Here is a 16917-nt window from a genome sequence, read left to right as displayed (position 1 = left end):
GAAAAGAGCAAAACAGCTCTTTAGTATATGGACAAAAACTTTACCCTCAGTAGTAACCAAAGAAAGACAAATAGTGGTGGATTTATTTCACCTGTTGAACTTTCGAAACATTCTTAACCAGCACGAGGGTTAATAAACACAAAGATATCCTACCGGTGAGAGTATAAATCCGTATATTTGAGTAGGGTGATTTAAAAGCATGCTGGAAAAACCTTAAAAATGTGCATGTCTACTTATACAGTAATTCTGTTTCTGAGAATTTATCCAAAGGAAATAAGATGTGCAAAATGATTAGTACCAGGGTGCGCATCACACTCTGATTATTCTAGCAAAAACTGAAAAATCTAAATGTCCCAACATCAGGAAATGTGTCAGTAATTGTTACACAGCTTCACAATAGAATAGTTTGCAGTCATTTAAAATAATTCTGCAGAAATGAATTGTTTGCATGGGTAGAAATCAATATACTGTTAGCAGAAAAAGGCAGATTACAAAACTCTGAAAGGTATGATTCTATTTTTAAAAAATGTTTATGTATATATACATGCCCTTAGCATAATGCCTGATACTCGCTAAGTACCTCAGAAACATATGGTGCCCTGGTGGCATACTGGTTGAGAGCTTGGCTGCTAACCAAAAGGTCAGCAGTTTGAATCCACCAGGTGCTCCTTGGAGACCCTATGGGGCAGTTCTACTCTGTCCAAGAGAGTCGCTATGGGGCAGCAACGACTCTACCGCAACGGGTAAAACAAGGCAGGCAAGCAGGCGAGAAGGGAGGAGGACTGAAGAAAGGGAGAAAAGAAGTGAGGGAGGGAGGGAGATAGGAAGAGAGGAAGGGCTTTTGAAAAGATATACTCCAAAATGCTAATAGCTTTTTTTTCCTCTTTGTTACTTTTTTTTTTTCCTCTTTGTTAGTTAGATATAATTGTTTTTTAGTTAATTCTTTTTCACTTGTTTGTTTTTTCTGGTGTGGGGAAAATTGTTATGTCTAGTTTTGTTATATAAAATTATAATAACAAATTCCACTGCCATCGAGTCGATTCTGACTCCAAGCAACCCTATAGGACAGCATAGAACTGTCCCATAGGGTTTCCAAGGCTGTGATCTTTACAGAAGCAGACTGCCCCATGTTTCTCCTGAGGAGTGGCTGTTGGGTTCTGTCCGCCAATCTTTAAGTTTGCAGCTGAGCGCTTAACTACAGCGCCACCAGGGCTCCTTAAAATCATAATAACCAGTATTGAATTAAAATAACAAGCAAATTCTACTCATCCTTCAAAATCTACCTAAAATTGTAGTCTCTCCCATGAAAACTTTCTCCACTTCTCACAACCTGATGTACATTCTCTTTATACGAAAACGGACTTTATATTTCCCCCATGGAATGAGTTTTATTGTGCTTCGTTTGAGGCTATCTATGTAACTGTCTGATCCCTTGCTTCTAATCCCACGGCCAGGCTTCTTGAGAGCAAGGGCTCTGCTTTCTTCATTTCTGTTTGAGTCTTGGGGCTTACACTGAGAAGGTGCGCTTGGAAACCAGTCATCAGTTTCCACGTAGGTTTCCTAGGTTGGCTACAGCAGATGCACTAATTACTGTGGATGCTAAGTGATGGATAAAGTCCAATCTGGGTACAGCTGTCAGAGGGGTAAAGGGAAGGTTCCATGAAGGAGGAAGCATTTACGGATTCATGACAAGGACCTGTGATAATTTCAGGATCTCTCCGAGGTGGTTGTAGTAGACACTTTACTAAATACAAAAAACATCATCTTCCTTCATAGTGGGAGATGTTGGAGCTGAGGAAATCGGCCCTGGGCAAAGTCATGCCTAGATTTCAGACTTCAGAAACACAGAAAACATAGTAACCCACTTCCTCTCCCCACTTCTCTTAAACCTAGAGAAAGCCTGATAGGGTTTTGTTTTGGTCTTTTTTTCAGTCATAAAATGAATGATTGATACATAAGCTCAACTAACTAATCCTTGAGAAAGAATAAATACTGCCTCTTGCTCACATCAGAATTACATGCACCCACCACATAACACCTGATCCAAATCTTGATAAGAAAAAAACCTACATGGACCACAACAAAGCCCTCTGATGTCAAGGTCGAAACATACTCCAAGGTCTGAACACAGCCGCCACTCAGCCCAGAAGCACTGGAAGCCAATCAGAGCTGCAGCCAAAAAGGTAATTTGCATGTCTTTATTTACTCATGAAACAGGAGGCTGAAATAGGTCAGCTGTCTTTGCACGTTCTGTGCCTTTCAAGTATATTGCATACACCACAGAAACAATGTAAGCGCACACAGACAGCTATTACATGTAACGACTGGTCCATGACATAAAACATGCTTTTGTTTGTTATGATTGTTCTCTCCCTTCTAGGCTGCTTTTCCGATTTAGAGGCAGCTCCCTTGCCTTTGTTTTCTAGGAAGGTTTGGATAAAAACGTAATGTCCAATAGATGTTTTCTCTTTATTAATATCCCTGACCCCAAAAGCTAATTCATAACAGAAATGGAAGAGGTACTGAGAGCAAAGGCATCATTCACTTCCTGGTGGAATCAGAGCCTCCCAAATCCCAAGACACAGGAGGATTTGTCTGCACACACACAACAGTTGCCGTCGAGTTGGTTCCAACTCAAGGTGACCCCATGTGTGTCAGAGTAGAACTGGGCTCCGTAGGGTTTTCAGTGGCTGCTTTTTCAGAAATAGATCACCAAGCCTTTCTTCCAAGGTACCTATGGGTTAACTTCTGGTTAACGTTTCGGTGAGCAGCTAAGCACGGTTAACCATTTGTACCACCCAGGGATGCATATGCATATATGTATGTCATTGACTATATAAATTACAAATGTATAAAATTGCATGTCTATTATAGATATACATTATAGATGGGTAGATATGCATACAGTATGTAAACTTATATATGAAGAGATTACTCCGGAAAGATAGGCAGGAAACTGATAATGGTGACTGCCTTCTGTGAACAGACCTACTTCCCATGATATAATTTGTTGTACTGCTTTAATTTATGTGTGTGTGTGGTTTTTTTTTTTTTGTTTTTTGTTTTAGGCACAAGCATGAACTCTTTTTTTCCACAATTTTTAATTACCTAAAATGAAATGAAATAAAATATAATGTATAGTCACCTTAAGAAAGATTAGACATATTATTTGTTCTTTCCCCCAAATGCCATATACCTTACTCATTGATGTGGCATTTTAAAGCTTGCCTGCCACCGTCAAAGGCCTCTCAGTACTCAAATCAAATGCATCAGTAAGTAGTTACCTCACGGTAGAGTGTTCACGAGGCAAGTGATTTCTCTCCATTCTGCAGGAAAAGAAATTGAACTTGGAGATAGTTCTGAGGCATGCCCAAAGATGACAGAAGTCCTCACCCACTGCCTCTGGTTGTGACAGGAGAAGGCACGGCTAATCAAGGTCACTAAACACGCACAGCTCTGCCTGAGAGGTTTCCCCTTTAAAAAAGAAAAATCCACATCCTTGCTCCCTCACTTATTTTCACCACGGATCGCTCCACAGAGTCTCCTAAAAATTTTTTTATTAGGGCAAAACGCTGCCCTTTATAATATGTGCCACCTCATCAGGGCCAGCTACTTGGATAGGCAGGAAAAATCAGACCGAACCTTATTAAGAGCTCTTTCACGTTTCCTTTAGAAATTAAATGCAGTTTTCTGCTCCATTAGAAATACAAATTTTCCTGAATGGATCCCCTCTTCAATCTGCTGTAGTCCCCTGTTCTGTTATGGCTGTGTCAAGGAAGATTACAGATAGCTCAACGACCAAAACATTAAAATAGGAAGAAAAAAAAAATTAAAAATAGGGCAACACGTGTTTGATGGGGAAGCAATGGGGTCACCTAAGAGCCTGACTCTGGGTTTTGTGCCAACCCAAGCGGACTTCTGGGGAACTATCTCCTTCCCTTACAAATGAGATTGCACCCTGTGGAGGAGGAGGAGAACTAGCTTCTCCCCTGTTCACCACCTCTGACGGTTCGATGGCTCTGCCCTTTTCACCCTTAAGTAAATAAAACCATCTTGGATGTCAACTCTGACAGTTGCGTTTTCTTGCATGCAGTCCAGACGACCTGCTGAACCTGGCTAGAATTGCTTTATTGTTCTATCATTCTCTCCCAAGTTGCCTGGCGTTACTAGAATTATTACTTGCAAATAATTACAGTGGGTGAAATCCCTCCATTTCTAATGAATGTAACAGTTAAGAGCACAGACGATGCAGTCAGACCTGCGTTGCAACTGGGTTCCAGCTATGTGATGCTCTTTGTGTGAGTTCCCACCTGTGTGGTATTTAGCAAAACAGTAAACCTCTCTGAGCCTCAATTTCTTTGCGGGTAAAATGGAATAATTAGAGTACCAACTTCAGAGAGTTGTTAGGGAATAAACCAGGCGACCGATGCCAGTGCTGAGCACAGTATCTAGCACTTGGCAAATGCTCTGCAAACAACGGAGATGTTAACGATGCTAAGGAGAAGGGCGGCTAACAGAACTCTATAGGCAGGTCTCTGTTGACTTTTTCTAATCTTACTTACCTAGCGTATTTCTGCTGATCAGTTAGAGCACCGCCAGTAAAGATCTATTTAACTGATTGTCTCAGAAGAAGAAGCTAGGCTTCTTCTCCTCAAATTCACTCACATTAAATAAAAATGAAAGGAAGGGAAAGTTTACATTGTACTAGGCAATGAGAGTTTTGAGTGCTTTATTAACTCTGGCCCTTCTGCCTCACTTATTTTTTCCTGAAAGTGACAACAGGGGAGGGCAGAAATGAGGAGGAGGATGAAATCTGCAGGCCCCGTCATGGTTTCCCTGCCCTTTAACAGCGAAGGTAACACAAGAGTCAAAACATCAATGGGAAAGCCTCGAGACGCCCACGTTCCACCCTGTCACAGCTCCCCCAGTTGTTGGGAACGAGGCATTAGGAGAGCAGATGCAGACCTCCACTGGAGTGTTGACAAAGGCAGTTGGCATCCCAGCGGAGATTAGGTTGCTGATCTTGTAAGGATCAGCCACTTACTCAGTGATGTTTACACTGACATTGATATAGTGACATACTGATCTAATTACATGTCAATAAACCAAAGTCCTGATTCACTGAGGAGATGAGGAGAGGATTACAGGGCCCCAGTGGCAATTCTTAAAGACCAGGGAATCAACCTTCAGATTCAATTACCAGAAAGTTAGCCAACTGTAAAACCATGACTCAGAGGAAAGAGAGAGAGAGAGGTTGACCTCAGCTTTGCAACCCAACTCGGACTTGTCTTTTTTTTTAATGGAACTTTCTGCTTCTCTGACACTGGTTTTAACTGAGCCGATTGGCCCTTCTAACATGCTGTGTATAACTGACAGATTCCAAAAACTTTGTGCAGAAGAGTGAGAAAAAAAGTTCACCTGAATGCAAATTAGGAATGGCCCTGCCCACACTTGGCTGCGCGGCTAACTGGAAGCGTGCAGCTGCCTGCACAAAGCAAGGCCTTCTCCTGAGAGCCCAGCTTCCCGTAAGACCCTGACAAAGAGGAATTAGAAAAGGGAGGCGGGGCGCATGCAGTTCTGCTAAGGCCTGCTGCTTGGGCCCTGTGCCCACAGCGTGCCTGACGCAAGCAGAGTTCCTAGATCTTTGATAATATGCGTTATATTTGGGGAGAATGATCTGAAATTGGGACTGGTTTGGATTGCCTGCCGCGCCTGGGTCTTTCATATCAAGCAATCGACTATTGCGTATTTTTATTTATTCATCAGTGTCTATGTCTTTGCTGTGTTCTGAAGCTAACCACACTGAGAGCACACTGGGAATATTTCAGAATCGCAGGGCCGTGCACCTAAACGGAGCTCAGTCAATAGTCACGGCCGATCATGCCAAGGAGAGAAAGCAAGAAAAGAGCCGGGGGTACCCTGTAGCACAGGGGTCAGCAAACTTTTTCCATACAGGGGTACACATCAAGCACGTGGCTTTGTGAGGCATACATTCTCTGTTGAACTACTCTCCTCTGCTGCGGAAGCCCGAAAATAGCCACAGACGATCCGTAAATAGATGAGGATGGTTGTGTCCCAAGAAAACTTTATTTAGGGACACTGGAAACTGAATTTCATACAATTGTTGTGTGCCACGAAATACTGTTCTTCTTTTAAAGTTTGCCTTTTTGTTCCCCCAACCATTTAAAATATAAAAACTGCCCTCAGTTCACCAGCCATACAGAAACATGGGCTGTAGTTTGCCAGCCCCTGTTCTAGCACTTAGTAGGCCCTTAAAAAATTAGAGCTTCATTACTGTAATACAAGGATGCCAGGCCTGATGACCTCTAAGTGGTACCCAGCACTTAGAAAAAATACCAGATGTGGATTTTCCACTGTCTAAAAACTTACTTATCCCAAAGTATGTGCACGGTTGAGGAAAGTCAAACCACACATCTTCCAGGGTGTCTGGCTTCCTTGTTGGGTGTTTAAAATAATGTTTTCTAGGACTCCAAGAGACTGTCACCAATTTCATGTAACTCAGGCAAACAATGAAACCAAAAATGAGAATAAATAGGTTGTTAATCTTTTTCAGAGATCTCATTTCTGGGATAAACACTTAGGTTTCTGGTAATTATAGAATTCTGCTTTTCTATTTGCACTCCAAGAGCCAGAGAATTTCCTGGGATTTGTGGTCTAGGCAAACTCCATCTCTGAGGACGACCCCAGACTTCAGTCAAGCTCTCTGATGGACATAATACAGCTTAGAAATGAGCCAGATGGCCTCGAAGGTCTCTTATGACTGTAATATTCTATGATTCAAAGGAAGCATTTTAATGGCAAACAAAAAGAAGTATTACTGCTGGGCAGAGGTGACACAATTAGCAAGGAGGAGGCTCAGAAGAAGCACTTTAATTAAGGACGAGAAGAACTGTTTCTTGGTACTGCTGATGGACAGGTGAAGCAAACCATTGATGTTGCAAAGAAGAAAAGACAAAGCAAATGAAGGTAACGCCTCTGGAGCACACTCGGTCGGGCACAGAACAAAGTAAACAAGTTTCGCTCCCAGGCGCGTCAACAGCTGTGTCCTTGAATTGTTTTCTTGTTGGACAAGGGGCACCATTTTCTGCCATTTTTCTTTGAACTGTTGATGCAGATCAATGCTTTGCAACTGAAAGTTCAAGTTTGCTCTCATACACAACCTCCGTGTTTCATTTCCAAGGTATTTTACTGTCAACAGCAAAAAAACGAATTATAATAAAATAGTCTACTGGTAACCGAGAGCGTCAGACAGAGAATACACATACAAATTATCAAATCCATTTCCATAAGTTGACTTTCACTGGTTGAAAAATTGTCAATGCTCGCGTTTTGTATGTTTGTCGCAAACATAAAAAGACATTGAATGATTCTCTTGACTCCTCCAAAAAAGAGATCAGTGCCAATGGAAGGACTGAGGCGGAAAAGAAAGCCCTTTATAAACTGAACTACTCGTATTGCCTCTCAGATGAGGGGGAACGACCTCTGGGAAGCAACCTGCACATATTTTCAGAAAGGTAAATCACAGAATGGAGGTTCTGGGGACAAAAAAAAAAAAGGAGACGTTCATTATCAAGGACTGGGGTTTACAAAATAAAATATTCAAACCGAGGATACTGAGTTACTTAATTTATATTTTTAAGTATACAAATCTTTTTTTTTTTTTTTTTTGAAGCACAAATGATGATGAAAATAAGCTCTTACAAAAACTTGCACACTGTAATCTCTGGGCAGCCAGCAGAGTTACCTGCTTTTGTCCCCGTTATATTTGCTTCTTCCCACTCCCTATCCTTTCCTCTGTCTGTCGCCCTCTGGGTACATATTGGGCTCTTTGCTTTTCCTCAGTTGAGATACCCACTTTTATGTAAAGCAGGCATCGGAATACTAGGGCCCACTGGCCAAATCTGCCCCCTAGATTCTTAGGAACAAAGTTTGTTCTTATGAATACAGCCATGTCCATTCATTGATATATTGTCTGTGGCTTCTTTTGAGCTACAAGGACAGAGTTGAGTAGTTGTGACAGAGATCGGATGACCCACATAGCTTAAGATATTTGCTATCTGGCCCTTTATAGACAAAGTTTGCAAATCCTGATGTGGACAAAAGCAGAATAATGTAGTAGCAAAGCAAGGCAGATACAGTTCTGAATCCTGCCTCTGTCACTTAGCAGCTGTATAATCCTGGAAACTTCATTTTCTGAAACTTGGTTTCCTCATCTGTAAAGTCTGGATAACGGTATCTACCTCAAAAGACGTGATGTGAAGGTCATGAGACAATGAATACAAATTACTTAGCATAGTCCCTAATAACAAATACATTCTCAATGATGGGTACGTATGATGAACCATCTGTCTTAGTTACTTGCTGCTGCTATGACAGAAATACCACAAGCGGGTGGCTTTAACAAACAGAAACTTAGTCTTTCACGGTCTAGGAGGCAAGAAGTCCAAATTCAGGGTGCCAGCTCCAGGGGAAGGCTCTCTCTGTCAGCTCTGGGGGAAGGTCCCTGTCATCAATCCTCCCCTGGTCTAGGAGCTTCTCAGCACAGAGACCCTGGGTCCAAAGGACTTGCTTCTTTCTTGGTGGCATGAGGTCTCCATCTCTCTGCTTGCTTTTCTCTCCTTTTATCTCTTATAAGATAAAAAGGGGGGGGGGTGCAGGCCACACCTCAGGGAAACTCCTCTTACATCGAATCAGGGTTGTGACCTGAGTAAAGGTGTTGCATCCCACTGTAATCCTTTTTAACATAACCTAATCTTGCCTCATTAACCACAGGCAGAGGTTAGGATTTACAACACATAGGAAAATCACAGCAGATCACAAAATGGTGGACAACCACTCAATACTGGCAATCATGACCTAGCCAAGTTGAAACATATTTCGCGGTGACACAATTCAATCCATAAACCATCCAAAAGTTTTCGGTCTCATTACATATTTTTCCAACGCTCATGCTCTCCCGCTACCTTCACGCGCTGCTCCTTTTCTCCAGGTGTATCTCATACACCCTCCTGCCCGGTTATACTGGCCTCCCTTTGTTTTCTTCCTTCTTCTTTCCACTACCTTTTCTCCCCTCTCCCCCTCTTCCTTAATTGTTTGCTTCATTCATTTTATTGAGAATCCACTAAATTCCTGGCAGTGTTCTAAATGCTGAGGATCCAGCACCTTCTTTTTCTTAAGGTCTGTTCTCCCTTTTTTTTATCCTTCTCTTTAAAAGCCACCATCGTTGGAAAACGGTGACTCCTAAGCCTCTACTGTGGGGGTCTGCCCTGTCCCTGAGTAGGTAGGGCCCTAACCAGGTGGCCTTTCTTGCCTGGGCCCTTCTCCTAAGGAGCCAACTCTCCTTTGCAATAGCTTGGGCTCCTGGCCACTGTGCTTAGGTGTACCTGCCGACATCTTATTTGGAATCTCCAGGCACAGGGGGAATGACTTATCAATCCTATTTCAGACACTAGTAAATCAAAGCACTTCAGAATTAAGTAACTCAGTGAAGACAAAAGGATGGCTCAGTCATAAAATGTTCAGTCGAATAGATTTTCAGGCCTTCTGTTTTTCTAGAAACCTGGTCACCCTCGGACAGGACTGTGTTTCCAGGAACACAGATCTCTCAGAGTTAAAGAGGATTCATAACCTCAGGCAAATACATAGTAGACATTAGAAGAGAGCGAGAAAGGCAGCATTGGCTGAAAGCTCCAAGTGCCCACACTATCTGCTGCACACTCATAGCAGAACGGTAACACCGTTTGTCCAAGGGCAGGAATGGTGCTGATAAGCGGCACCAAGCTTTTGACTAACACCCAGGTTTCCTGGAGAAAGATGCATACCTTATTCTGCAAACTACACAAATAGAAAGCAGTGGGACCGCAGTGCATGCTTTCACAGTCCAGGGGAGGGGTGTAACTCCCTTTGGGGCAGGATTATCGTCTCTGATTTAAATCCATCACCCGACTGGAGAGAAAGGGACTGAATTCATCATCTAGTCTCTGAAGTCTGATAATTGCCTAATATTTGACTCCCTGATTACAGTATTTATCTTTTAAAAACCTGGATAAACACACACAGGTGTAACAGTTCTGCCTTTTGTGGCTTTCTTATCTCCGTCCTGGAGGAAATACTATAAAAGGGCTTCACTGAATTTAATCGAGGTGTTATGTAGCTGATAAATATTTGTTGATCTTTTTACCCAGAGGTGGCCTTGCTCTAGGAGCGGATTAGTGGCCCCCGTGAATCCATGGTGGGTTATCTTCATTTACTAGGTTTGTAATTGCTTGGGGATTCAGGAAGATAAAAGGTACCTTGGAGGGTCTGTGTACAGGATTACAAAAACCCAGAGTCAGAAATATGTTAATGGAGAGAATATTTAATAAATTACCAGATGGTTTTTGTTGTTGCTCTTCTATAATCATAAAGAAAGGGAAGGGAATAGCTATTAAACACCCACACCGTGCCAGGCTCTGAACTGTATGCCTTATATAGACTGGTATACACTGTTTCACGTAATCCTCACAATCCTACAATGTAGGCGGCATCATCCCATTTTACAGATATGGAGCCTTAAGCTTTAAAAAGTTAAATCACAGACTACGCTTGCCTCGGGTTACACAGCCAGAAAACGGTAAAATCAGGGCTGTCTCCTGCGTGAAGGCTTTTATATTATGTCTCAGCATTAAACATGTGGGCTTCTGAAGATATTAACATCTCTGGGAAGGACTGCGTGTCATTTTTGTAAGTTCCGTTCACATTTCTGTCACATACTGAATGAAGCATCCTAAAACTTAAAACGTTCTCATCAGATTAAATTTCAAACTGAGAAATATGTGTATTTAAAATGCTGACTCTGCTTGAAGACAATGATTTTTTCCTCTCTTAGTTTGGGCTATTTCAAAAAATACTTAATATTTATATTTAATATATTTTTATTTAGAATACACTGCAGTTGATCATTTGTAAAGGAGCTATAGCTAATTAGGAGGATTTGGGTTAGCTTTGATATGGGACCATACATACAGAGTCCTGATGGAATACCACCTCAGACATCAATACAAAGACTGCTCGAGGCAACTGTATGAAATACAGTATCAGGTACCGACTATACTGATATTACTACAGAACACATCAGCCCCCAGGCAAGGGAGAGCAAGACCGGGCTTTAAAGGAGGTTCATGAAGGAAAACCCTGGCAGGGTCTAAGAGGACCCCAAACACAGAGCCATTTACATGGCCAGGGAGTTGGGGAGAGTGCCATCTTCCTGCCTGAAAGTATGCTCACTCTGCATTCATTTCCATCTGGGAACTACAATAATAGGTGCCCTTTCAGAGTCCCTACTATGCACCGAACATACAGGTCAAGAGGCCAGGCACACCCAGTGCCAATCTGAGCCAACTCAACATTGCACCTCAGTACCCTCATCTGTAAAACTGGCAAAATGATAACCCTCATAGGGTTGCTGTGGAATATGAAGGCTACATTAGACAGTAAAATACCCAATATGCCTGGCTTCTAGTTAGTTCAATAACTGTTGGCCGGCTTATGACAGAAGATATCTATAATTCGCACAACTCGAAAGTTTTTTTTTTTTTAAATTGGTATTGAAGCTACTGCTTTACAGTTTTGTTTGCTTGCTTAATTTTTATTCTGGTAAATATAAATAACAAAAGTTTGTCATTTTAACAACGTCTAAATGTAAAATTCATTGGCATTAGCTGCACGATTCAGTGACATTAACTCATTCAGCATGTTGTGCCACCATCACCACTGCCCGTTTCCGAAAATGTCTGGAAACAGAACACTCAGAACCCCCGCAGCTCCAACTACCTTTCCTCCCTACCCGCAGCCTCTGGCAGCCACAAACATATTTTTGTCCTATGCATTTGTTTATTCTTGATATTTCGTATAAGTGGGATCATACAATACTTGTTCTTTTGCACACAACTTATTTCACTTAGCATCAAAATGTCGGCAGTTCGAACCCACCAGCCGCTCCTTGGAAGCCCTGTGGGGCCTTTCTACTCTGTCCTTTAGGGTCGCTATGAGTCAGAATTAACTCGACAGCAATGGGTTTGGTTTTTTTGGAATGTTTTCAAGGTTCAGCCACGACACAGCATAGCTGAACGATACTCCATCGTATGTATATACAGCCACGCGTCGCTGAACGGCCACGCTACATCCTGTGAAACAGGACCTTACATGTTTTGGACACGTTGTATGATCATGTCTACGTCGGGAGCAATAGCACTCACCGATTTTCCACCTTCATGTTGTTTAATTACTTTTTGTTTCACTTCCAGATCGACACTTCTCCTTTGCCTCTCATTGCAGCTATCACTATCACTGGTTTTGCTGCGTTTGGGAGCCTTAATGCCCTTCACAGTAATATTTTTAAAAGAACATTAAACAGAGAGATAATGCTGTTAACACTCAAGAAAGGCATGATACATGAGATCATAGGCTGCTGCCTGTGAGTCGAAGCACACAGGGCTGTACGGCAAACTTTTTATTTGTAAGTAGGGAAAAGTTCACATTCAAACAAGGATAGAAAGTACAGTACAGTACATACATAAGCCAGTAAAAGCGGCGTTTATTATGACTATCAAGACATATGTGTTATAGGTTATATATATACTGTACCATTATATGCCTGGCAGTCGGTTGCTTTGTATACAGGACATGAGATACATGTGTTGTTTACAGGAAGCTGTTGCGTTTGCTATATCAGGTTACATCCACTATGTCCTGTTCTCTAGTCAGGATTTCTGAACTCTATTATAACCTTGAGCCCTGGTGGTGTGGTGGTTAAAGTGCTCAGTTGCTAACTGAAAGGTCAGCAGTTTGAACCCACCAGCCGTTCCACAGGAAAAAGGTGTGGCAGTCTGCTTCCCTAAAGATTATAGCCTGGGAAACCCTATGGGGCAGTTCTACTCTGTCCCATAGGGTTACTATGAGTCAGAGTCAACTCAACGGCAGTGAATTTGGTTTTGGGTTTTGCCATTATCTTATGGGACCACAGACGTATACGCAGTCAGACATTGCCCAAATGGCCGTTCTGCGGCGCGTGGTTGTACTACATTTTGTTTATCCATTCATCTGTTGATGGACCTTGGCTTGTTTCCACCGTTTGGCTATGGTCATAATGCTGCAATGAACCTGGGTGTACAAGTATCTGTTTGAGTTCCTGCTCTCAAGTCTCTTGGGTATATACCTAGGAACGGAATTGCTGGGTCAAACGGTAGTTCTACGTGTAACTTTTTGAGGAACTGCCAAACTGTTTTCTATAGCAGCTGGGCCATTTTACATCTCTACCAGCAATGCATAAGGGATCCAATTTCTCCACATCTGGCCAACACTTGTTGTTTTCTGTTTTTCTAATAATAGTCCTTTTAGTAGGTGTGAAGGGGTAGCACACTGTGGTTTGATCTGCATTTCCCTGACGACTAATGATGCTGAACATCTTTTCAGGTGTTTATGGGCCACGTATGTATCCTTTTTGGAGAAATGTCTATTCAAGTCCTTTCCCCATTCTTCAATTAGGTTGGTTTTTGTTGTTGTTGTTGTATTGTAGGCGTTCTTTATATATTCTGGATATTAAACTCTTACCAGATATACAGTTCCAAATATTTTCTTCCATTCTGTTGGATGTCTTTCAAGGTAAGTACTTTTATCCATGTTTTGCAAATAAAGAAAGGGAGGCACAAAGACACTGAGGGACTAGTCCAAACCACATAGCTGGTAATGTTGGATTTAGGATTGTAACCCAGGTTTGTCTGTCTCCAGACATGTTCACCTCACTACCCTTTGCCACAGATGCCTTTTGAAAAGTAATAGTTTCAACTATGTTCAGAGGAGGAGAAATGACAGTAGATCAAGCTGGGTTATCCTACAAACAAGAAGTCTCAAGAGGAACACGAACTTAGATGGCTGTCATATGAAAGAGGGATTAAATCTGTGCTTTGTAGCTCTGTGGGTAGCAGTTCTGGTGAGGGACCATCTAATTTAATGTAAAAGACAACACGCAAACAATTATGACAATCATTAATGGCATGGCTACCCCACGCTGTAACAAACTGCACATCACGGCTCTTGGTGGGATGTCACAACTCGATGTCCATTTTTAGTGCCAAAGAAGGAAGCTGCATGGATGGAAGGAATTGCTAGATTTTCTCAAGACCCTTTATAATTCTAAACTTCTAAGATTCTGGAATGAACGTCTGTTGGAATGGAAGATTCATGGATTTATTTTTAAGAGCTGGGATTCTTATGTGTCCAGAAGCATCTACAAATGGTCTTTTAAAAAACTGTTTTATGACAGGTCTAGTACAAATTGTAAAAGTAACTAGTGATTTAAAGGCAACAAAAATATCATCTGGGTTTCAAAACAAAAGAAAGAAAGGAAAAGAAATTCTTTTAAGAAATGCCTTCAGAACTTCTCTAGGTAAGTGCTCTACAAAAGATCAGCCTCCTCTGGTCATTAACTATCAGAATGTGGTCAGCATGAGGATGATACCAACATAATTTAGGATTCTTAGTCTCTTATGTCTCACAGTTGTCAAGAAATACAGGAATTCAGCAGAAAAAATATGCACTGTTTTCTTCTAATAAAAAAACTCATTGCCGTCGAGTCAATTCCAACTCATAGCAACCCTATAGGACAGAGTGGAATTGGCCCATAGAGTTTCCAAGAAGCAGCTGGTAGATTCGAACTGCTGACCTTTTGGTTAGCAGCCGAGCTCTTAACCACTGTGCCACCAGGGCTCCTTTTCTTCTAATAGTCACCAAAACATTAAAAAATGACTCTAAATACCATTAGTAATTCTTTGAACTAGATGAGTTTTACTCATGTTACCAGCTTGGAAATAGGTCTTTTCATGGCGCTAAGAGCTGCCTTTGTAAGTGTAGATACCTGGCGTTAATGTCTGTGTCTTCTGCGCATACTATGCTATTCCCCTTATTTTGACAGACCCCCCGCCCCCCCGCTTCCTTTGAGAAACTTCTCCTACACTATGTGGTCCTGGGGGGGCCACCTGGGATCCTAGTGCTTTTGATCCTAACAAGGCCAATCATAATCTTTTCCAGAAGTTTTCAAATTGGAGCCAAAGGGGTCATTCTCACTTCTTTCTGGGTGGCAAGCTCTAATAATGTATTCCAGGGACCAACTGCAGCCATTTCCTCGTCTGAATGGACAGAGCTTTCTATAGCTGGGGGGAATGAGAACAACCGACAACAAGAAACAGAGATGCTAAGATACAGAGTGAGGGTTAGGGAAAGTTGGGGGGACAGAGAAGGAGACAAGGAAAGATACAAGAGGGAGAAAGAGAGATTGAAAATGACAGTGTTTTTAAGCTCTTGGATCTAGCTGTACTAGAAGCCTATAGCCATCTGTGGATTCCCAGGTATGTGAGTCATTCAGGATGACCTGGTGACCTGGGTTCCCTCTACTGCCATAAGGCAGATCAACCTCCCAGGTCATCTGGGAAGAAGTCATCTCCAAAAGGGCAATGAACGTGGCTGGAGAAGGCAATGAAACCAAAGGCGATCAAAGGGCCAAAGGCAAAGCTGGCGTAAGCATTCTGTCTAATTTCAGGACTATGTGGGATACAAAACCACTCCAGCCCCAAAATACTGTGTATCGAGTCCTTTAGTTCTATAGTTTTCTCTTCTCCCTGTGCTTGGGGTGTGAGCTTGCTTCACAGTTTCTGTGACGGTTGGTGTACTCTAAGGAGATACAGTTTGGCTGGGAGGTTTTCAATGTTGTTGTTCTGTAAGATTCTTACTGAATCAAGGTCTGGTTCCATTTTATCATATCTAATTCAGAAATCTGCCTACTCATGCTCTCACCAAAATCTTTGCTTAATTTCCTTCCTTCTTGAGAGCTGAAAAGCAGGCATGTTCACAGACATGGTGCCATGCTTTAAAAAACAAAACCCCACAAAACCAAAACCAAAATGTTTACTTCTCATTTTACAAAAATGGCATTTTCCTCCTTTATTCAGCAAAAAAGTAAAATAAATAGTTATAATATGCTTTCTCTGGTCGTCCAATTAAGTTCTCTTTAATTTTCAAATTTACGCCACTTTGACGACCCCCTGTCCAGTCAGGTTCCATCTCTTTCTTGAAGGCCTGTTCTTCTGTCTCACACATTTCTTTCCCTACCCATCCAGGAAGAAGTGAACTTCTAGGAAGTGGGGCTGAAAAAGAATTTGCAAAGCAGAAAAGACCCAAAGAGGCCCGGGGTAAGGAAAGCATTACTGAGAAAGAAGAACAAAGTGGGAGGTCTCACACTACCTGATTTTAGAACCTATTATACCACCACAGTAGTCAAAACAGCCTGGTACTGGTACAACAACAGATACATAGACCAATGGAACAGAACTGAGAATGCAGACGTAAATCCATCCATGAGCAGCTGATATTGACAAAGGCCCAAAGTCCGTTAAATGGGGAAAAGACAGTCTCTTTAACAAATGGTGCTGGCATAACTGGATATCTATCTGCAAAAAAATGAAACAAGACCCATACCTCACACCATGCACAAAAACTAACTTAAAATGGATCAAAGACCAAAATATAAAATCTAAAATGATATAGATCATGGAAGAAAAAATAGGGACACCACTAGGAGCCCTAATACTTGGCATAAACAGAATACAAACCATAAGTAACAATGCACAAACACCAGAAGAGAAACTAGATAACTGGGAGCTCCTAAAAATCAAACACTCATGCTCATTAAAAGACTTTACCAAAAGAGTAAAAAGACAACCTACAGACTGGGAAAAAATTTTGACTGCAACAGATCTGATCAGCGTCTAATTTCTAAAATCTGTAAGATACTGCAAAAGCTCAACAACAAAAAGACAAATAACCCAATTAAAAAGTTGGCAAAGGATATGAACAGGCACTTCA

This window comes from Trichechus manatus, unplaced genomic scaffold (genome assembly GCF_000243295.1).
Source record: "Trichechus manatus latirostris isolate Lorelei unplaced genomic scaffold, TriManLat1.0 scaffold00102, whole genome shotgun sequence".
In the NCBI taxonomy this organism is placed as follows: Eukaryota; Metazoa; Chordata; class Mammalia; order Sirenia; family Trichechidae; genus Trichechus; species Trichechus manatus.
This window is presented reverse-complemented; position numbering follows the sequence as displayed.